The 19,783-nt window shown below is 47.4% G+C and overlaps 1 protein-coding gene across 3 annotated transcripts in view; it reads right to left on the bottom strand.

The window, feature by feature from the left end:
- Positions 1-19,783, bottom strand: part of SYT15 (synaptotagmin 15) — a 163,805-nt gene that overhangs the window by 131,277 nt on the left and 12,745 nt on the right. The gene's annotated exons all lie outside the window — the stretch shown is intronic.

Here is a 19,783-nt window from a genome sequence, read left to right as displayed (position 1 = left end):
CCTATCCCTCACTTACCTGAGCTGTAGAGCTGCTGTCTGGATTCTCTGTGCTGTGTAGCTGCTCCCCCACGGATCAGTGAGTAGTAGAGAGAGGCAGGGATATGCTGTAACTTCCTATCCCTGCCTCTCTCCACACACAGTGACCCCTACTGGCCGGTGCTGGTATTGCAGAGTAATGTCCGTTTATACTAAGAAAATGACCTGCATTTGTATTGCCGGTATTACTGCAATACCGGCTGTGCCAGGCAGCCTCAAATACCGGCTGTTCCATTAAAATACCAGCCAGGTGGCAAACGTAAGAGTAGTGTGTAAAAAAAAAAAAAAAAAGTTAAATTTTTTATTTTTTTTTAAATGGGCCTATTCCATGGGCCTGGGCCTGGAGCTGCAGCTCCATCAGCCCCTATGTTAATCCGGCCCTGGCCCTAGAAAATCTGTCAACTGTAAATGCTATTATTTAAGTCTAGATGGAGCTCAAACCTCAAAGTGGGAGAGGGACTTGGGGGCCTGTATTCCTATGACATCATGGTTAAAAACTATATCAATGACGAAGGGGTCATCAATTAGCATTTCCCATTGGGAAGCCTATTGTAAGCTGATTATGAGATGGTACTTGGTGCCCTCTAGGCTATCTCATATATGCGGATTCGTCCTCAGTATACTGGAGATGTGACAGAAATAGAGATTCCATGTTGCATGTATTTTGGTCCTGCCCCTGATTGTACTCTTACTGGAGGCAGATTCAAGGGGTGATCTCCTCGATAATGGGAATAACTTTGCCTTTTGAGCCACAAATTTACCTTTTACATATGCTTCCTGAGGTTGTGGAGGTGTCTCAATCTATAGTAATAATTCATATTCTGTTAGCTGCTAAAATGGGCATTGCATACAAATGGAAAATAAAAGTCCCCCTACCATTCAGGATGTGTTAAAGAGAGTCGATATGACGTCTCAGTATAAAAAAAAATGGCATATCGGATAAAAGGAAAAGATAAGAATTATGACAAAGATTGGTGCGGGTGGCAGAAGATTAGAGAGAAATATTTGGCTTCTTAAAAAAAGAAAATAAAAAATATCAAGTACCCTAGTCAACCTTCCCATATGTGAGAACCAAATATATAAAGTCGGGGGCGGGGCTGGGCTGCCGAGCTGCATGTCAGCAGACTAATGTGGCTCCAGGCCCAAACAAACTAAAATGACCACAGAAGGCACAAAGACCAGTCTGCCCGCTGCAACAGCGTGGAGAATAACACCAGCTTTAAGATGTTACCAACTGGAGCCCAAAAGCGGGCTGTAAGCACCGCAAAAGAATTTTGCGGCCTACCTGCGACTCGGGTGCACACGAGTCGGCCAACACACGTGCGGATCCCCCGCACCAGGGAACAGGCAAGGAAGAAACTCTTCCTGGTGGCGGATGCAGCTGGCTCGGGGCCCGGCCCCGCTCCCCCCCCCCCGGCCGGTGGGGGCAGTCCCGGCCTCATGGAGGCAACACAGGCCGAGACGGGAGATCCAGTACTGGGCTCGGGCTGTCCTCCTGGACTGGCAAAGGCTGCCGACAAGGAGCCCGCCAGCAACATGATGAGGAAGGAGCACTCGCGGGCGGAAGAACCCTGACAGGGACCCAGGGGTCTCAAGCCAACACAGAGGTCATAAAAGTCGGAGACACGACAAAGCTGCGTCCCACTACCGGCGCCTGTTCTCCCTACAGGCACCTTTACATGCACGGAGCCGGAGCAAATAGGTTGAATACGTACCATGGGGAGCTGACCAGGGCAGCCCAAGCGGGCCTCGGCACTGCCGGAAGCCAGATGAATACCCCGTGATGGCTACCGGCCCGCAGGAGCAGTGAGTACCTGGGCCTCTGGGTTTGTGGGGTCCCCGGAGAGCCTTGTCCCCGATGCCATGAGCCCTGTGGGGCGGGACTGCGCAGCCCTTCCAGCGGACCGGTGGCCTTGGTGTGGGGGTCAGGTGGACTGTCTGCCCCTGAGTGCCCACAGCACCGCGGGGGACTCGTGTGTTGGGCTGGGGCCATTTCGGGGAGGACGGATGGTGACCCGACAGGCTGGAGGTCACGCGGCGGCCATGTCATGGTGATACCGGAGAAACTGACGGAAGCCAAGCACAGAGAGATGGACACAGGTTTCTTCAGGAAGGAAGAGATTCTTTATTGGATCACCGATCGGGACTCAGAGGGACTAGCGTCACCAAAATACAGCAAATTCTGAGCCCCGGACAATAGTGCAGGCTCCTTATATAGGCATATAACTCCTCCCATATTAAGCTCCACCCGCACATTCTCTTAACCAATCAACACAAATAAGAATTAACTTCCTGTTTGACCGCATGGCTTGTCCAGCACAATGGAGGAGGGGGAATACTACATCCTGTATTCTTGCACATGCTCCGTACACTACTGATCGTATCTTGCCTCGTGCAACCAACTGATCGATACGTCAGCATATACACGTACACATGCCACGTGGTAATCTCGGCCTACTAAATTTATTTTTACCGAGATTCCACCACATTCCCCCCTTTGATGCCTCTTGATATTTTACAATTACTTGAGGCATCACATAACCTTAGTTTTGCTTACACCGCAAGTTACCTTGAACCAGACCAGACTTATCTTATGATGTGAATCTTCAACATTCATCTTCCTGCATTGGTTCTCCCTGATCTAGAGCCCTATATTTATATATCGCCATTATCTGTGCAGCAGCCTTCCTCTCTGCTATACTTCCTATCAGGCTTTGCACAGATCTAACTACTAAGGGTATAAGACACGGTAGGAGTAGACACAACAGTAAAATCAGTAGGACTCCACCTACCACTGCCTTAAGCCCTCCAAACCATTCATACCAGCTACCAAACCAACTACTTGGATTGTACCCTTTCCATACCTGAGTAGGCACATGCGCTAGTTTAACCATATGGCTAGTAAGCTCAGCTATTGCTTGCCCTTCGTCGTCTATTTGAAGACAGCAATTGCTTAGGTTAAACTTCCCACATACACCTCCCTCTACTGCCAAAAGGTAATCCAAGGCTAATCTATTTTGGTAGACTGCTGTCCTCATCCTGGTGTTATGCTTCGCTAGAAGATTGAGCGCTTGTGATGTCTCATTAGTGATAATCTCAACCACCGCCTGTAATCTTATAATACGGTTGAGCATATAAATAGGGGTTCTATAACCAAAGGTACCATCCTCAGCCCACGTGGCTGGCCCATAATAATCTATAATACGCTGGGGAGGCCATTCATTATCTTCCCAGGTGCCTATCTCTATGGGTCCCCTTTTCTTCCTATGATTCACATCATACACTTTAACACCTAAAGTCTCACCTGTTTCAATCGGTAACAAGAAGAAGGATGGTTTGAGCATACCCAACACACATGCCCCTTCCCAGTCCTGTGGCAGCTCCGAATAGGCTTTCTTACCACAGATCCAGTACAAATTTGCTGGGGCTCTCCAGGTAGATGTGATGGATAAATCAAACCACACATCCTTTAAATTGGCATATCTAGCAAACGGGTTAGATGGTTCTGAGACATTTGAAGCCGACCACCAAGTTGTATTCTTTGTATCATCATCATAAGCTTTTTGCCCTAGACAAGTTAATTCTCCTACAGAAGTATTATACATTATTCCTTTCCTTGCTATGCAAACATAACCTATGATGGAGGTCTTTAATCTCCACTCAGATTTACCTCTAACACTCATATGATAATCGGCTTGTGTAGATATTAGTTGGTCAACTGCCTCAGAACCGGACATTACCTCCTTTGCTTCCCAAGGCCATTGGTCTCCCATGTTAGTACCTCCACACACATAGCAGTTGGTAACATTAAGACTACCGGCAATACTTTCAGCTAGGTCAATGAACAGGTTTTTAGCGTTATGGGGGATCTTATTATCTATACTCATCTCTTCATAAAAGGAATGATATACTTGATGAGTCTGGGAGGATACCGTATCAGTCTCTATTCCTATAAACAATAATGTCCCAGGATCTAAACCCGTCCCGTATATCTGAAACCCAAATAAATTGCCATACTTATCTAAGAACTTGTCGGGGTTATTAATAAGTATATGGACTGGGTTACATTCCATAGACTTACAATAAGGGCTAGTCGGCAACTTAGTCACTATCATGTCTTTATCTACTGTCTGTCCCCAAGTCGCCCACCCCACACAAGACCAATATGGACAGAAGTTATAGTCTTTATTTGGGCATCTAGGACTCACATATTTATTTTTGCTACTGGGACAAATGTATTTATCATTAGACCCATACGTCCTCTCCCATCTAAGATCCCCACATACATTCCACGGCTTTCTACCACTCGATATCGCTTTACACGCATCAAATAGCAGAACACCCGAAGAATGTACGGATTCTAACACCGTCTTATTAATTAGGGTCCCCTGAGGATCTCCATTCCTGAGAGTTAACCAAATTGTACGAGGCTGATACTCCGGACTGAAGCACTTAGGTTCTCCTACTCCTAAATGGCACACACTATAATCTATATTTAAGTATCTACATCTTGATACATCTCCTTTACACTCGTATTGTGAATGCCAGATTAGGGTTTGGGAAATATGGTTACCTGTTCTCGTAGTCTTAATGCATACCTCACAGCTAGGAGTGTCGGTACCTCTACCTTCCTGAATATAAAAACACATGTAAATAAACATAATCAAAAGCACATCTTTCGCCGTCATCCTCAGTCTTCGTCCGTGCGATGGAACCTCAGCTTCCAGGATGTGAGGGCTGCAGGGAATGGAGTTCTGCTCGTCTTCACAGGTGTCCCTTCGGGACTTTCCTGGCTTATACACTATGTGATGGTAAGCGGACAGGCTTTATTATGGCCTTCTCACTCACACCTGTAACAATAAAATTTGTAATCCACAATAATTCCTCGTTACTCCGACTGAGTAGTGCGTTTCAACCGGATCTTGCAGGGATTCTCTGGATCTGCTGTAACTTGCCAAGAATCGACTGCTGCTGGTTTAACCCTGGAGTGATGTATCCACGGAGTCACTTCTGCTACTTTTATTGCTGTAGGGGTAGACAAAAGAACAACATAAGGACCTCTCCACTTGGGCCCTAACGGTACATTATTCCACTCTTTAATCCACACTTGGTCTCCTGGATGATAATTATGAACAGGGGGATAAATATTCACAGGTAATCTATCTTGTACCCATTTCTGTACCTCCTCCATAGTCTTACCCAACTCTACAACCTGCTGCCGGGTAATTCCTTCTCCCAACTGACTCAAGTCCCCCCTTAAGTTACCAAGTACGGGAGGTGGACGCCCATACATAATTTCAAAAGGAGAGAGGCCCATCCTTCTGGTAGGAGTACTGCGGATTCGCAATAGAGCTATAGGTAAGAGAACGTTCCACTTAAGTTGGGTTTCCTGACACATTTTAGCCAACTGGTTCTTTATAGTTCTATTCATTCTCTCTACCTTACCAGAACTCTGGGGTCTATATGCAGTATGAAGCCTCCACTTTATACCAAGCATATGAGTCAGTTGTTGTAGGCACTGGTGAACAAAAGCTGGACCATTGTCCGATCCTATAGAACAGGGTAGTCCATATCGGGGTATTATTTCTCGTAGCAGGAATCTCACAACTTCTCCTGCTTTCTCGGTACGAGTAGGACATGCTTCTACCCAGCCTGAATAGGTGCACACAATTACCAGCAGGTAACGATGTCCACCCGATTTAGGCATCACTGTAAAGTCTATTTGTAGATCGGACATGGGGAGTCCCCCCATAAACTGGACTCCTGGTGGCTTTACTGGTCCTTGTCTTGCATTATTCTTAGCACACGTTACACATCTGCGTACAATGGCCTGAGTCAAATTGGACAATCTTGGTATGTAGAAATGTTTCCGGAGAGATTCTTCAGTACTGTCTCTCCCAGAATGTGTCCCGTTGTGATAATTTTGGACAATTTCTACCGCTAGCGATGCTGGTATAACTATTCTTCCATCTTCTAGCTGATACCACTTGTTCTCCAGATACTTTCCCGGTTCAGTCTTTAACCACTCCTCTTCTTGAGCTGTATAAACTGGAGTCCATTGGGACAGTGGAGTTGGTATAAGAGCAGCTATATGCCCCACATACTCCTGTCTTCCTGATTCAGCAGCACGCTTAGCTGCACTATCTGCCATCCGATTTCCCTTAGTTACATCACCATCTCCTCTCAGATGCGCTCGACAATGTATGATACCGACTTCTTTCGGCTCCCACACTGCTTCCAATAGTTGTAGGATTTCAGCTGCGTACTTGATTTCTTTGCCCTCTGAATTCAGTAGTCCTCTTTCTTTATACAAAGCTCCGTGGGCATGAGTGGTTAAGAACGCATACTTAGAGTCCGTATAGATATTCACTCTTAAACCTTCAGCCAATTGTAACGCTCGTGTTAGTGCTATTAATTCTGCCTTTTGTGCTGATGTTCCTTTCGCCAGTGGCCGAGCTTCTATCACCTTGTCTATTGTTGTCACTGCATATCCTGCATAGCGGATCCCTTCTTTCACATAACTACTGCCGTCGGTATAATATTGAACATCGGGGTTCTGGATGGGAAAATCACGAAGATCTGGTCTACTTGAGAATACTTCATCCATTACTTCCAAACAATCATGTTGACTTTCAGTAGGTTGTGGCAAAAGGGTAGCTGGATTTAAGGTGTTTACAGTCTCTAAATGCACTCTTGGGTTTTCACACAACATTGCTTGATACTTGGTCATACGGCTGTTACTAAACCAATGATTTCCTTTGTAATCCAACAACGTCTGTACTGCATGTGGGACTCGTACATAAAGTTCTTGACCCAGAGTGAGTTTATCGGCTTCAGCTACTAGCAGGGCGGCTGCAGCTACGGCTCTTAGACACGGTGGAAGTCCGCTGGCCACTGCATCCAATTGCTTAGACATGTAGGCAACAGGTCTTTGCCATGATCCCAAGTACTGTGTCAATACTCCCACAGCCATTCTTCTTTGCTCGTGTACATATAAGTAGAATGGTCGTGTGTGATCAGGTAGACCTAATGCTGGGGCACTCATCAAAGCCTTCTTCACATCTTCAAATGCCGTTTGCTGTTCTTGGGTCCATAAGAAGGGGTCGTGCTCTGTACCTTTGATAGCTGCGTACAGAGGTTTTGCTAGTATCGCATAGCTGGGAATCCATATCCTACAGAAGCCCGCTGCCCCCAAGAATTCTCGCACTTGTCTTCTATTCTTGGGTATTGGTATTTGGCAGACAGCTTCTTTTCTCTCTGGCCCCATAATCCTTTGACCTTCAGAGATATGGAATCCCAGATACTTGACAGTTGGCAAACACAACTGAGCCTTCTTCCTAGACACCTTGTATCCTGCCTTCCAGAGAATGTGTAGTAGATCGTGCGTTGCTTGCTGACATTTTTCTTTTGTAACTGCTGCTATCAACAAGTCATCTACATATTGTAACAATACACATTCTCCTGGGATAGACTCGAAATCCAATAAATCTTGACTTAGGGCTGAACCAAATAGGGTAGGTGAATTTTTAAACCCTTGGGGCAGTCTTGTCCAAGTCATTTGGCGTTTTGAGCCCGTTACAGCGTTCTCCCATTGGAAAGCGAAAATACATTGACTTTCTGCGGCAATTCGGAGGCAAAAGAAGGCATCTTTGAGATCTAAGACTGTGAAGTAAGTAGCCCCGCCCGGAATTAAAGCAAGCAGGTTATATGGATTGGGTACAACTGGATGTATACTAACAACCGCATCATTGACTGCTCTTAAGTCCTGCACAGGTCGATACTCATCTGTACCGGGCTTTTGAACAGGCAGCAATGGGGTGTTCCAGGGGGAAGTACAGAATTTTAGGATACCATACCGTATGAACTTATCCAGATAGGATTGGATGTTCTTCTTAGCCTTCTGTGGGATGTGGTATTGTCTTAGGCTTACTGGATAAACCCCAAGTTTCAGTTCAATTTTTATTGGTGGAATATTGCGGGCCAGTCCTGGTGGGTTGTTCTCTGCCCAAACTCCTGGTATGTTAAACAATGTCTCATCACTCCTAGGGTTTTGGCTAGTCAACACTGTATAAAGTCGCCACTCTTCTTCCTTTGGTACGGATAAAGTCATAATACCTGAAGGTCCATTAAACTTCAAAGATGTTGTCCCATTTGGTAGGAACGTAATCTGCGCTTGTAATTTTGATAGCATATCACGTCCCAGCAATTGGACTGGACATTCAGGCATATAAAGGAATTGGTGTTTTACTACGTGGCCTCCCAATGTACAGAGTCGACTTTTAAGAACCGGTCTTTCAGCACTTCTTCCAGTTGCTCCTATCACAGTAATAGTCCTTCCAGATGGAGGAGCAACTAGATTAGTCACCACTGAATGTTCGGCACCAGTGTCGATCATGAACGCACTCCTTTTCCCCCCTATTGATACATCGACCATAGGCTCCGCTCGACCAAGGGGGATGGAGCCCGGTCGGTATCAATAGTCCTCCATGACCGTGTCAGCCAATCCTACGAAGTCCCTACCTTCTCTATCGCGGGACCTTTGCGCTGCTGGAATATACCTGTCTTCCCTAACACTTCCTCTGTTCCCATTACTCCCTCTATAACCATTACTCCCTCCGGGACCTCCTCTACCTCTCGCTCTGCCTCTAAAGTTTCCGTAGCCTGCCCTGGGTAGGTCTCTCTCGTACTGCTCTCTTTGCGGACATTCGTTCCTCCAATGCCCTTCTTCCTTGCAATACGCGCACTGATCCCTACTCAAAGGCTCCCTACTCCATCTATTATTGCCTCTATCTGGGCCCCGTTTATCTACGCCTGCGATTGCTACCGCTAGCATATCAGCCTTTTTACGCATCTTACGCTCTTCCTCTTTCTTATTTTCTGTATCCCTGTTCATATAGACCTTATTTGCTACCTCCATTAGTTGGGTGATGGACATACCTGCAAACCCTTCTAACTTTTGTAGCTTGCGCTTAATATCTCCGTATGCTTGGCTGACAAAGGCGGAGTTAACCATTCGGGAATTATCTGCGTCTTCCGGATTAAAGGGGGTATACAAGCGGTATGCCTCCAATAATCGGTCATAAAAGACACTGGGCGCTTCATCGCTTTTCTGAATCACCTCAACTGTCTTCGACATGTTAATGGCTTTCTTTCCTCCGGCTTTCATGCCAGCAATTATAGCGTCTCTATAGGCTCTGAGTTGAACCATATCAGCACCATTTACATTCCAATCGGGATCAGTGTTGGGATAGTGTGTTGCGGCCCATGCTGCTGGATTAGCTTGGTTCAAAGCACGGGCTCTATCTTCTAATGCTTTAATGGCTGCTTGATTTATTCTTGTCCTTTCCTCATTGTTAAATAAAGTCATTAGTAACTGCTGGCAATCAGCCCATGTCGGATTATGCGTCTGTACTATTGAGGTGAACAGATCAGTCATGGCTTGTGGTTTCTCAGTATACGAGGAATTATGGGTCTTCCAGTTTAAAAGGTCGGTAGTGGTAAATGGGACATATACGAAGACTGGGTCAGCGTGTGCCATTTGACCTGCGGCATCGATATAAGCTGACCCGGGATTTAGGCGAAGAGGCATCTGATAATGCTTTAATTGTTGGGCACCAGTCAACTGTCGGGTTTGGATGGGGCTACGTAGGGAAGCGTCAGTCATGGTTTCCGGTCGGGGAGAGATAGGGTATGGGGATGTGGGAGGTTGGTTTTGGGAAAAGGTGGTAAATAGAACACTTCGGGCCGAGCTAGATGAAGCTTGACCGGAAGTCTGAAGTGGCGCCAAATCAGGATATTCGTTTCTAATGGGGGTGGGTTCTGGTTCCGGAAGGGGAGATTTAGTACGAGGGGGGGTGGATCCTGTACTGGAGGAGGAAGCGGAAGTGGATGGGGGTAATGAGGGGAGGGCTGCAGGTCTTCCTGCGTTTGCGTCACTTCCTCTTAACGGAAAGTAAGGGGGCGGCAAAGGGATCTCGGACTCAGGGGGCGTGTCCAAAATGGGCCTAACACCAGTCCTAGTGGACGAACAAGTCCTAGCTACCATGAGGCGACACTGCTCCTCGTGGCATGTCTGGAGCCATTTTGGCGAGTCATTTACGGCCTGTCTCCAACAGTCAATATAAGGAAACTGGCCGTAAAGTTCAGGCCTACCTGATACAGCCACGTGTAAGCGCTGTACCAGAGTTGGATCCAAACTGCCACGTGGCGGCCATGCCGCAACCAAAGTAGGCCACTCCCTAGTGCACAAAGTAACTAAACGCACAGAAGACATCTTAACCCCAAAATCACAAACCTTGAATCCCTTTTTAAAATTCTTAACCATACATCCTAAGGGATCCGGAATCGTTGACTGCGACGCACCCATATTTAACAATGGAACGTCGTCGACAACGATTACTATACATGCGTACTATTCAACAATCACACCCGTTTCCTCTGGCAACAGCACCACGTGGTACGGTTACCAAGTGAAACGTACACAATAACAATAAACACTCAGGGAATTCCCGTACACACACAGCTGCTACACCAGTCACTATATAATCAATATTATGCCCTTTGGCGTAACTATACAGTCACCCACGCTATAATTCTCTATATACGAATTACCCGTCTATAACACACCCCAGTAACATCGTCTTTTACAAATAGCGGTTACAGTACGGTTAGCATAGGTCAAAGTACAAGTTAAGGTCACAATACAATTATTAGTGGTTATGGTGTTAAAACATGCAATTGACGACAATGATTAGTACTTATTATACAATGTCAGTAAATATACAGGGTTATGGTACCGTGCACTATAATACAGCAACACACTATTAACACTCTCGCTAGACGGCTGAGCTCGCGCTATCTAACAAGATATACACTTTACTAAAACAATCGTTAACACATTTACAATTCCCAACTAAACTATTGGCCAGTACCTTGAATGGACTACCTAAAACTATATACACCCGTTTTGGTTAGCCACACTGCCCAATCACCACATATATAGCGAGCTAGAGAACCGAATTTACACAGGCGCCTCTTAGTCGCACTATACAACGAGCTAGAGAACCGAATTTACACAGGCGCCTCTTAGTCGTACTATCAAAAGTCTAGTGGGTTCCAAATTTACACGCCTTCCCACTTAGCCCAGATAGGATGAGAACTAGCGAACCGAATTTACACAGGCGCCGCTTAGTCTCCCGGTCCCTCCGACCTAGCGAACGTAATATACACCCTAGAACGCTAGTCTAGACAAGACACCGGTGTCCGGCTAGGGCTATTTACACCAGGACCCCGCCTGACTAACCAAATCAAACGGTCTGACTAAAGAGCGTTCGATCGAGCGGTGCGCCTTCGCTCCTTCCCTCCGACAGAGGGGGCAGATACAGATTCAAAAACCCCTTTGGGCCTACCGCACAATCGGTATACCCCTAGCGGGTCCTGCCGTCTAAAACAGCAGTTGTCTTACCTCCTCGTTCCTGAACCTGAGTTCACACTCATCGACGGGGACACCCCAGCACTTCTCACGTAGAGGCCGATGATCTCCTGGACAACAGACCAGTGGCGCCGAGACGAAGGGAGGTCCACGCAGAAGTTCAGGGGTGCAGCCGTAGAGAACGTGGGCAAAGATAGACCGTCTCACGCCTCTGCCTCTCAGCTACCGTTGAACGATGAGCTTCCCGGCCAATGCACCAAATGATACCGGAGAAACTGACGGAAGCCAAGCACAGAGAGATGGACACAGGTTTCTTCAGGAAGGAAGAGATTCTTTATTGGATCACCGATCGGGACTCAGAGGGACTAGCGTCACCAAAATACAGCAAATTCTGAGCCCCGGACAATAGTGCAGGCTCCTTATATAGGCATATAACTCCTCCCATATTAAGCTCCACCCGCACATTCTCTTAACCAATCAACACAAATAAGAATTAACTTCCTGTTTGACCGCATGGCTTGTCCAGCACAATGGAGGAGGGGGAATACTACATCCTGTATTCTTGCACATGCTCCGTACACTACTGATCGTATCTTGCCTCGTGCAACCAACTGATCGATACGTCAGCATATACACGTACACATGCCACGTGGTAATCTCGGCCTACTAAATTTATTTTTACCGAGATTCCACCACAATGGGAGGCCCTCATAGGACCGATACTGAGACCAGCCCTGCTCTTATTTATCCGTTTTATGTATACACTGTTATCACATGCTTTAATCTCAACTCTGTAGGGGCTGCTGTGTTACAAATAGCTATGATTTATCACCGCCTTCTGAAGCCTGCTCATTATATTTGTTTAGCAACGTATACGCTGTTTATGCCAAGGCGCCCATAAGGCTAAAAGTTCGATGCTGATGATTACAGCATACTAAATAGATACAGATTCTGGCCTTCTTAGCATCCAGATTGATAAATACCTCCATGCCCTCACCCTTACCTTAAAAAGGATTGCGCCCTACATGTTATACACGCTGCCTACTCAGGTCACATCTTACACAAAATAAATATCTGCTGTTCATCATAATTTCTCAACTTGCACTTAGGGCCACCCGATGGTGCTCGACCGGGCCCCTTTAAAAAAAAAAAAAAAAAAAAAAAAGTGCTGCCGTAGCGCAAGTGCTGCTGGGATTAACTGGTCACTTCCTCCCAGCTCACTCTGCACGGGAGGAGAGCCAGCGTGGAGGTCTTGAAGAGGGAGAGCCGCGCCGACTCCTATCAGCCCTAGCCACCCTCCTGCAAAGAAAAGGTAAGAACAGGAGGGTGGCTGAAAAATTTGCTGTGTGTGTGTGTGTCTGCATGCATGCACGTATGTCTGTCAGTGTGTATGTCTGCATGTCATTATGAATGCATGTATGGATGTGTGTATGGATGTCAGTGTCTGTATGCATGTATGTCAGTATGTATGAATGTATATATATATATGTATGTATGTCAGTATGAATGTATGTATGTCTGCATGTCATTATGAATGTATGTCTGTGTATGGATGTCAGTGTCTGTATGCATGTATGTCAGTATGCATGTCCAGGGGCGGACTGACCAGTCGGGCACTTCGGACATGGTCCGAGGGCCCGGCTGGGAGGGGGGCCCGCCGCCAGAGCCGCCATCAGGGGGCCCGGCGGCAGGGCCGGATTGCCCCACCGCGGCCTCGGCATCTGTGCATGTAAGTGCCACCGGGTGGCCGGTCCGGTGGCACACTGAAGGGGCCGGGTACATGCTGGAGCCGTCGGGCCGGGTGGCAGCCTCGCCGGTCCGGCGGCACTCCTGTCAGGCTGTCAGTAACGCTGAGGACGGAAGGAGGGGAGGAGCATGTCTCTCTCACATGCTCCTTTGCGGTTCCCACAATTCCCAGCACAGGATGTGGGAACCGCAAAGGAGCATGTGAGAGAGACATGCTCCTCCCCTCCTTCCGTCCTCAGCGTTACTGACAGCCTGACAGGAGTGCCGCCGGACCGGCGAGGCTGCCACCCGGCCCGGCGGCTCCAGCATGTACCCGGCCCCTTCAGTCTTCTCTTGGTAAATGGGAGGGGGAAAAATAAAACAGAGAGGGGGAAAAGATAGAGGCAGGGGAAGAAACAGACAGTGGGAAAATAGAGAGACAGGGGGAGGGGAAGGAAAGAGACAGAGGGGGGGGAGAGAGTGACACAGGGAAAGGAGGGAGAAATAGATAGGGGGGGAGAGTGAGACACAGGGGGAGAAAGAAGGGGAATAGAGAGATGGTGGAGGGGGGAGAAAGAGACAGAGGGGAAGAGAGATGTGGGGTAGGGAGAGACACACAGGGAAAGGGGGGAGAAAGAGACAGGGGACGAGAGATGTGGGGTAGAGAGAGACACAGGGAAAGGGGGGAGAAAAAGACAGGGGATGAGAGATGTGGGGTAGAGAGAGCCACAGGGAAAGGGGGGAGAAAGAGACAGAGGGGGAGAGATATGTGGGGTAGAGAGAGACACAGGGAAAGGGGGAGAAAGAGACAGGGGACGAGAGATGTGGGGTAGAGAGAGACACAGGGAAAGGGGGGAGAAAGAGACAGGGGACGAGAGATGTGGGGTAGAGAGAGACACAGGGAAAGGGGGGAGAAAGAGACAGGGGACGAGAGATGTGGGGTAGAGAGAGACACAGGGAAAGGGGGAGAAAGAGACAGAGGGGACGAGAGATGTGGGGTAGAGAGAGACACAGGGAAAGGGGGAGAAAGAGAGAGGGGATGAGAGATGTGGGGTAGAGAGAGACACAGGGAAAGGGGGGGAGAAAGAGACAGAGGGGACGAGAGATGTGGGGTAGAGAGAGACACAGGGAAAGGGAGGAGAAAGAGACAGAGGGGACTAGAGATGTGGGGTAGAGAGAGACACAGGGAAAGGGGGGAGAAAGAGACAGAGGGGACGAGAGACACAGGGAGAAAGGAGAGAGACCCACAAGGGGAGGGGGAGAAAGAGGCAGAGGGGGAAGAGAGACTGGGAAGGAGAGGGGAGACATGGACACAGAGGAGCAGTGAGGGGGAGAAAGAAACATACAGAGGGACTGGGGGAGACAAAAAGGCACACAGTAGGGCTGTATATATAATTGGTGGATCGCCCCAGCCGATCTCTCTCCCCGGTCTGCAGGCACCGTGCGGGCAGCTGGCAGGGAGGGAAGAAGAGAGGACCCGGGAGCTTAGCCTGCAGCTTCTCTGGGTCCTTCTCACGCAAGCACAGAGCGTTGCCGCAGTTACCACGGCAACGCTCCGGCTCTCGCAAGAGTGAACTCTAGCCCTGGAGCTACGGGCTAGAGTTCACTCTCAACACTGCGACCACCAGGGATTCCTGGTGGTCGTAGTAGTGAGAGTGAACTCTAGCCCCATACAAACACTGCCCCCCCACACACACACCATACACATTCACTCACTGCCCCCCATACACACACACTGTCCCCACACACACCCTACACATTTACACACATTGCCTCACACATACACAGACCCCCATACACAGACCCCCATACTAACATTGCCACACACACCCTATATGTTCACACACACACACACACTGAACCTTTCACACACACTGCACCCCTCACACATTGCACCACTGCTCCTATACCCTACTACAGCCCCATATCCCAGCAGACCCCAGGTAAGTTTTCAAACTGTTCTTAAACGGTTTGACTACTTACTCTGGGAGGGGGTCCTGGCCCTCCTGGCACCATAACCACTACACAGAGCAGCAGTGGTTATTGTGCATGGATTATTTCTTTAAATAATCTACAAGTGCCCCCGTAGCCAGCCAGCCAGCCAGCCCACAAGCCAACCAAGCCACCAGTTAGCCAGCCCACAGGCCAGCCAGGCCAGCAGCCAGCCACAGGCCAGTAGCCAGCCCACAGACTTACAACAAGCCACAGGCTTACAGCCAGCAAGCCCACAGCCTGCCGGCAGTAGCCAGCAAGCCCACAGCCTGCCGGCAGTAGCCAGCAAGCCCACAGCCTGCCGGGAAGCCACAGCCTGCCAGCCGCAGCCAGCAAGCCCACAGCCTTCCAGCAACGGTAATTAAGGTAGGAGGAGCCAACTTGGCCTAGGTATCAGCAAGCTATGTTGTGTTGCTATATTGTAAATAGGAACCAGAGTGTTGGAGAGACCCCCCTCCAGGCCCCCATTAGACTCCATTGTAGTCTCTAATGGGGCTCGAGTAGATTCTTTCTAACACTCTCTAAATAACACTGAGATAGCCTCTGCTAGAAAGACCCCCCCTCCATGGCCCATTAGCCCTCAATTGTAGTCTCTACTGGGGCCTTGAGGGGATTATTGCATTTTTGTTCCTTGTGTCTAAAGATTGTGTAGGGTGTGGCTGGAGGCGGGACAAGGGTGGGGCTTGCTACGGAGCATGGGTGGGGCCTGTAAGGGGGCCCTTGATTTATTTTGCCCGTGGGCCCTGAGGGTTCTCAGTCCGCCCCTGTGCATGTCTGTCTGTATGAATGTATGTATGCATGTATGTCAGTATGTATGAATGTATATATGTATGAATGTATGTATGGATGTCAGTGTATGTATGTCAGTATGTATGAATGTCTGTATGTATGTCTGCATGTCATTATGAATGTATGTATGTGTGTGTATGGATGTCAGTATGCATGTATGTTTGTCTGTATGAATGTATGTCAGTATGTATGAATGTATGTATGTCAGTATGTCTGTATGCATGCCAGTATCAATGTATGTCAGTATGAACGTATGTATGTCTGTATGTCATTATGAATGTATGTCTGTGTGTATATGGATGTCAGTGTCTGTATGCATGTCTGTCTGTCTGTATGTATGTATGTATGCGTGTATGTATGTCGGTGTCTGTATGTATGTATGTGACTGTATGTCCTTATGCATGTGTGTCTGTATGTATGTATGTGTCTGTTTGTCACTATGTATGCCTGTGTGTATATGTGTGTATGTCTCAGTATGTGTGTGTCAGTATGTATGCCTATATGCGTGTATTTCGGTTTCAGTATGTGTGTCTGTTAGTATGTATCAGTGTGTGTGTTTGTGTATTCCTGTGGGCAGAATTTGGAGGTGGACCCTGTGGGCCGCGGGCCCCAAGGGGCCCAGACCCTGAGCTGAGTTAGGGGCCCCAAAATTTCTGGTGACGGCCCTGTATACACTACCTGAGATTGGTTGAATCCAAAGGAAGACTGAAAATCCACATTTCAAATATCAACTGTATGTTCCTAGGATCCCAAAACATATTTTCTAATGATTTTACTAAGTATAAGTGTACAGATTTGCTAAAAAAACTAATCTATATTCCCAATATATAATATTATGTAAACATCTCTAATTTATTGACATTAGTTAAAGTTGAATTGTCACCGTCTGGGGGTCTTTGCATAATTTGCAGAGACCCCTGGCGGTGACATAGCCACTTTGGGTCTGGTGGCCATGGGGAGGGGGGGCAGTTAGGCAAAATATGAAATTCAATTGCCTGAACCTGTCCCTTACGGGCACCACCATCCTCTTTCTGCTGCTCCTCTTCAGCTCATAGAGCTAACGTTGCCAAGAGGCAATATCAGTGCCGCTTTAAGTAATAAGAAGAAAGAGACATTGCCAGGTTCTTAATTAACATTATGCACTGTATGAATGTCCATCCACAACAACCCATTTTTGTCATAGTTAATCTATGCTGTCAGATGAAAGCAAGTCAGTCAAGTACTCGCTTTTCTTTCAGAAAAGAGTTTGATCAGTGAAATAAATCATAGTAATCAATATGTGAAGTCAATTTCAGGTTAGTAGATTATATAGAAGACTATATATCAGAGGTGTAGAACTTTAACCCCTTAAGGATGGCGGACGTGCTATGTCAGAAATGTCAGACAGTCCCCCTGCTGGTGGGAAATATTAAAAAATATTTATTAAACATGTTTTAAAATAAAATAAATGTGTGTGTGTGTGTGTGTGTGTGTGTATATATATTATATATATTTGAAGGCTTGGCCTGTAGTTGTGGGAGGGGCTTGGTTTCCCTATAAAAGGGCTACCAATCCACTCTCACCTTAGCGTTAATGGTCTGGCGAGTCTGAAACGTTTACTTCCGGTTCAGACCGCCCTCTTGGATTCTTCTTACCTGTTCCTCGTGGTCTCCTGGTCCAGTGCTCTCCTGGGTTGTCCGGTGCTCTCCGGGCTCTTCTTCCCACCGCCGGCGTCCGCACAGCTTGTCCGGTACTTGCCGCCGCAAAAAAAGTAAGTTAGGCCCGCCGTAAAGGAAACCGCTGCAAAATTCACGGCTTTACACGGCAGAGCCCCGTTCGCATCAACCGCGTTCGGTACTTTTTATTCATATAAAGCACGCCGCTCGGCAATTGAACCACTCGCGTGTTAATACCACTGAAACTAACGAACGCAGCATTCGGCTATACACATAGCATTTTCTTCTCGGCTCAATTAAAATGTATCTATTCGTATGTACCCATACTCCATCTAAATTCGCGCAATTACTCACAAATTAAACACGAATTTCATCCAATTCTTAAGGGGAATTTCGCCCATACCGGTCACAAACTATATTACACTCATAATTTCTATAATATATATAAATATGCTACACTTGAATGGTGTCCTGATTTCCCTGACATCTTCCCACAGGTTTCCTTACCAGGGAGTCGTACTAAGATTGGGGATTCTGACATCTGTATCATTTGTAATTTTCTTTATAGGTGGGTAAGGAATTTAAATATGATTAATGTAAAGGCCAATAATACATATGATATTAGTTAAGTGTGTGATTTACTCTTCTAGGTTCTCAGTCATTTGGCGGTAGCTTTTACAAGCAAGAAAGCTGTCACTTTCTTTCGGTTAAATCCCCTCTGCAGATTATCGGGTAGGTTCTGGTTCTAAGGTCCACGATCTGGCCTAACCATTACCTTATATTCAGATATTTATATATCATCTTATACCCACAGGTCAACCACTCGACACTATCACAGTCACTCTTCATTGAGAGCTCAGCCTGACTCACATATCAGGTACTACGCCAGAACCCATTACTTTCTATGCTTTAAGGGGTACTGGTCCTAGGTTATGTGGCCCAATTAGATCAAAAAAATTCTGGTCTTAATCCATAGGCTAGTGGTCCCGCGAGGCCAACATCCCCAACCTCATACTCGGCGGTACTATGTCCCTCGGGCCAAATCATAGCTAGCCGCCCCGCAACAGTGCAAAGAGAGAGCCTCACCTGTCAATCCCAATCTTTCTTATGCTTTAATTGACACCGAGAGGCCAACACCCCGCCACAACGTTCGGTGGTCTCAAACTTCCCCTCGGGCCCACGCATAGATAGTGCCTCTCAAGCCACTTGGCAACTAGCAGGGACTCATCTGTCACGATCAAAAAGCTTAATTGTTTCACCGCTTGGTATCTAGCTAGCCCACCAGTACCCACCCACAAACCCATTACATACGACTGATAATATCTATTTTATAATTTCAGTTATGTCACTAACGCCTGATATCCCTGAGGAACTATCACTACCTAGCACACCCGCTAGGCCTGCCACCCCTGGTCCTGGTACAGATGTGAATAGCCCTGCATCCCTTAGATCATGGACCATACCACGTCTTACAGCAGAACTCAGAAGACGCTGCATCCCTTTCCCAGCTACAGCTAGGAAGGCGGAGTTGTATAGACTACTGAACGCTACCACTGACAACTCCGAGGCAGGGGAAGGCCCTAGCGGGACCCAAGTACCAGCTTTTCATGCTATGATGAGGTCCCTTATGGCATCCATTGGCACAATTAGTGACAGGCTGGACAAATTGGAGGCTGGTAGTGCTAGTCAGTCCACTACAAACACGACGGTCACCACTAAGCCTCTTGCTAATATCTTGCCCGGTAATACCCTGACAGCTACGGCAATTATAGAGTCTATTGATCCCTCACATATGGTCCCAGCTCACCTTAAAAAGGACATTCTGGAGGGCAAGGACGTTAACCTAGCTTCATTGCTCATTGCCTCCCAGGATGTCCTAGAGAACAGGACCTTTGCTTGTGGGGACATTTCGGTAGTCCTAAGGGCTAGAGACCCTCGCCTGAACAAAAAATTGAACCTCCCAGCATTTGTCTTAGGGTTTGGCATCTATAGAGATGTATACTGCACTGTTTACCCTGGGAAAAGAGCTGAACTGGATGCGTATATGCACAAGATGGTGGATCTGGGGCACAAATACGGTGGTACTGCGTTTTACAATTACCACCGTTCCTTCTCTGCAAAGGTGGCTGCAGCTCTGGCTCAATTCAATTTAAGC

Source organism: Pelobates fuscus, chromosome 10 (genome assembly GCF_036172605.1).
Source record: "Pelobates fuscus isolate aPelFus1 chromosome 10, aPelFus1.pri, whole genome shotgun sequence".
Classification (NCBI taxonomy): domain Eukaryota; kingdom Metazoa; phylum Chordata; class Amphibia; order Anura; family Pelobatidae; genus Pelobates; species Pelobates fuscus.
Note: the sequence above shows the minus strand (reverse complement) of the source record. Positions and strands in the feature narration are given on the sequence as shown.